Genomic DNA, 4,608 nt, shown 5'->3' with positions numbered 1-4,608 from the left:
AATTGTGCCAATTTTCTCAAGCTTCTTCAAACGTTTTCTCTGTTCTTCTGTCGACTGTGAAACTTTCAAGTTGGTACTTGAATCACATTTTAAGATACATATTTTTCAATGAGCGCACGCATTTGCGCAAAGACGCTCACTCTTAGGACACGATTTTCCAAGTCCTCAAAAATCAGGAGTTCGGTAGATGTTAATGAATTTTTCAGATCATACAGAGTCAACTGTCTTCCATCGACGGTAAAATTCTCAAGTTGCCACTAGCAATATATTTAAAGTTGCGGATTTTTGAAGAAGAAAGTGCATTTCTTAGCTTGCTCAAACAACTAATCAGAAATTTGGAGCGATTTCAGTTACTTTTTCAGAAGAACTTTCTGACTCGACATTTTTCTGCAGGCTGTGCGACTTTCCAGCTGATGCTTGAGTCAGATTTACAGTCCTTTTTTGCTTGGTCTGTAAATTTGTATGACTGCTCTATAAAATGTACAAGTTTTGGCAAAAAAACCCGTACACATTGAACTGTTGAGGGAACTGTTGAACCATCAACAATGTGGAATCGGTTTATTATGCGAATATTGAGGATTTATTGAGGGCAAATGTGAATTATCAGAACGGGAATTAATTAGTTTACACGTGCGGGAGAAACGAATTAATTAGGTCAACAGTGTGGGCCTGCCTCTTGGCAATGTTATTTTAACGAGTATGATAATAAGCTTGCAGGAGTGTTTTCTGTGTAAACAAATTATTTATCCCTGCATTTTAGTGCGTTCTAATTAACTAATAATCTCCAATTTCATTTGTCGCTCACTCGAACACTTTTTGCCAGCATCTGCTTAAAACCTCCCAATTCGCATCCCAGTTGAGAGGACATCAGAGGATCATCTCGCATGTCATAATGATAAATGAGGGCGGCAAATTAAATTTAGATCTGTTTCAACCCGGTCCAATTAAGTTGACGATTCTCTACAAGAGCTCTCGCCTAATGCAATTTAAAATAGCCGTCGTAATAAATTCCCTGCTGCCTCATGGAAGCGATATTATTTCAACTTCAGCCTGGTCGTTGTCTAAGTTTTTGCAGTTTTTCCCTTCGGTCCAAGACGTAGTTTCTTTTGCAATTAAACAGCCAGTTTAAAGCTGCAGGTGTAGGTTTCAGTGCAATTTTTGCCACCCACCAACGATTTAAGTTAACACCAGCGAGTGGTGTGGAGGATAGTTCTACTGCTTGGTGAAACTTGCTCTGCAGCTACAGAAAGCTTGCTGATTATTTCCCATGAAGATCAATGTTTTCGCAAGATCCTGCTAGAAAATTTGCCCAGTTCCAACTAGGAAATATTAATCGTTCAACTGCTGCTCCATTTCAGGTGATTTATCGGAAACTTTTAGCCTCGGTTGAAAGTGGCACTGGTGACTATAAATTTATTGAAACTGTCCACGCTAACCGATGTGATGATTTGGAAATCGGGTTTAAAGCCATCGGACTATTAGCGTTGTGCTTTTATCATTTAAGCCCTGCGTGCTCCCGTGGGAGCTCTAAAACGAAATATTAGAGCTCGGGAAATAAAATCCGAGTGAAATCGTCTGTGGCCATAATTGTTCGGTACCGGCCAGGGAGCAGGAAGACTTTCCTGCACTAGGAGGAATCACTAAAGCAGCTTTCTTAATATGGAAGTAAAAAGTCTCAGAACTTTTAAACGAGTCAACAAATCTCCTCGAGTTTTTTTTCACTGCATATAGAGACCACGACTAAAAGTTGCGAAAGGAATTTATATTCATTGGCGGAGAGTTGGATTTTTCAGAATTTTTTAAAATTGAAAAGGCAAAGTCTCTAGAGCTCTCTAAAAAGTACTCAACTCCCCCACTAATGGAGGAATTAACTTGAAATCTCTTCCAAACGTTTAGGAATCATGGCAAAAACTTAGCAAAAAAATATATGGGCATGCAAGACTGTACTGCTTTTTCACACAGTTTTAAACTTAACGCCTTTAAAACTTCAAAAACTTTCCTTTAATGCTCATCTTTTGGCAAATTTTTGGACAACTAGGCTGGTCAAAAAATTGCGGCGTTCCAAAGCAGCTCAAACATCTGGTTTGCTTATTCTCATCAACGTGATTTTCTATAATTACTGCCCGCTTAACACGACTACAAAGAGCTCAATCTGCAATCTAGATGAGTTCACGAGTATACGGTTAGTTGCATAGCAAAAGAAGCAATTTCCTTGCTCAAATTGAGCGTGGTGCAACTCAGTTGGGACCAATCAAATGAATATTGAGCAAGTAGACTATTAGTTGAGCTTAAGTTGTTATTGCAGAGCAAGAGTAGTTCGATATACAATTTGAGCACAGGAACTCAAAGGAAAAATCTAATAACTTAGTTTGTCTTTAACCATGCTTTGTTTAGCTGCGTTTTAGGTGGATAAAGGTCCACAATTCAACCACTTGCAGTGATAAAATAGAGGCCGAATGGTTTACTGGTTTCTTTCTGTTACATGCTCTAACTCTGCGCCAGAATTAATACGCTCTAAGGCAACGTCTTCTCCTAGATCAAATTAATGCACGACATTATCAAGATTTATTTCAATGTAATATGCACTTGAACGAAATTTATGGTACGCGGATGCGATGTAATTTCATCGCCGTATTCATATATCGGAAGAGACCAAGAAGTGCCATGCACAATAGCACTTAATCAATGATGGATTACTTTGTTGCAGATTTTAGCTGGCACATTAAGCACAAATTTCAAATTGAGTGCCAATTACTTGCATAATTAGACAATGTAATATGAAAGCTCTTGCGCCAGAGGAAACACATCTACTGCGTGAAAACAGTTGCTGTAAATTGAGCTGCGAGATTTTCACCAATTTTCAAAATTGCTCCTCTTGCCATTGTTGGTTATTGTTAATTAAAAACGTACCTGGACGAGTGAGTCGCAAGGAGTGAAAATCTCAGAATCACCTGAAAAATTTATAGAAGTTTCATGAGAACCGTCAGTTCAAGCTCTTGGAGAACACAAACTGGTCAAAAAGTTGCTGTTTGATTAACTTCAAGTAGCAAAAACATTTTAAAAGGGAGATGTTAAGTTTTGAGGAGCGCACTTCGACAACTAACCCACTATCGACTGTATGATTTGCAATGTTTTTTTTTTATTAGTTTTGTTTAGTTTGGATTAATTTGTTAATTACAAGCAAATTGATTCTATTGAATAAATGTTTATTTAAATTGGGGAATTTTAAGCGAAAAAAAATTGTAGGAACTAAAAACCTTGACAGATCATCGAGGAAATGAATAAATACTTAAACCGTTCACTTGTAATAATAATTTTGCCCTTTTCATACGATTGATGTGGATCCAAATATTAATCGAATCGTCATTATTACGCGCGACTTTGATCAGTTTAATTAATACTACAAGGGTGGTTTTAATCGAGCGATTAGCGAAACAACAAATTACCGAAATTGAACTATAAATCGAAGCAGAAATTAATAAATGTAGTTTGAAAACAGGGCAATATTGTACGGGCTTTGATTATATACAGTTTTTGCTTTTAATTTATTCGGGATTGATTTTAATTATTCCGCCAGTTTGATGTAATCGAAATCGAGCCTGTATGGGCAAATAATTATTAATTAATCGCTAATAAGGCCAAGTATTGCATTTGCGCACACATATATGTAGACGGTTTTCAGTAATCCACGATGTTGAGGGTGATTTGGCAATTAAAAAAAAGAAGCCAAAACTAAGAACTTTTCGACAAAATTGCCAATATTTCCTAGTCCCCACACAGCCTAAAAGTGCCATATGGTTTAATCTGCAGTGATGAAAAATCGTTTTTATTATTATTTTGTAAGCAACCTGGGAAAACGGAGCAATGTAATTTAGCTTTATTTATCAATTAAAATACGTTTATATATAAAATACAGCCTGCAGAAAAATGTCGAGTCAGAAAGTTCTTCTGAAAAAGTATCTGAAATCGCCCCAAATTTCTGATTAGTTGTTTGAGCAAGCTAAGAAATGCACTTTCTTCTTCAAAAATCCGCAACTTCAAATATATTGCTAGTGGCAACTTGAGAATTTTACCGTCGATGGAAGACAGTTGAATCTGTATGCTCTAAGAAATTCATTAAAATCTACCGAACTCCTGATTTTTGAGGACTGGGAAAATCGTGCCCTAAGAGTGAGCGTCTTTGCGCAAATGCGTGCCCTCTTTGAAAAATATGGATCTTAAAATGTGATTCAAGTACCAACTTGAAAGTTTCACAGTCGACAGAAGAACAGAGAAAACGTTCGAAGAAGCTTTAGAAAATTGGCACAATTCCTGATTTTTGCGGTTTTGCAAATGTTTGACCTAAAAAATGGCGTTTTTGCAAAAATGCACTTTCTCCTTGAAAAATCCGCAACTTCAAATCTTTTGCAAGTAGTAACGTGAGCGTCTACAGTCGATGGGGGACAGTTGAATCTAAATGCTCTGGAAAGTTCGCGAAAATCAACCGAACACCTGATTTTTAGGGACTTGGAAAAATGGGTTCTAAAAGTGAGCGTTTTTGTGCAAATGCGTGTGCTCTTTGAAAAATTCATATCTTAAAATCGGATTCGCGTCCTAACTTCAAAGTTT

Source organism: Dendroctonus ponderosae, unplaced genomic scaffold, assembly GCF_020466585.1.
Source record: "Dendroctonus ponderosae isolate FM_Combo_2020 unplaced genomic scaffold, Dpon_F_20191213v2 Dpon_F_20191213_652, whole genome shotgun sequence".
In the NCBI taxonomy this organism is placed as follows: Eukaryota; Metazoa; Arthropoda; class Insecta; order Coleoptera; family Curculionidae; genus Dendroctonus; species Dendroctonus ponderosae.
This window is presented reverse-complemented; position numbering follows the sequence as displayed.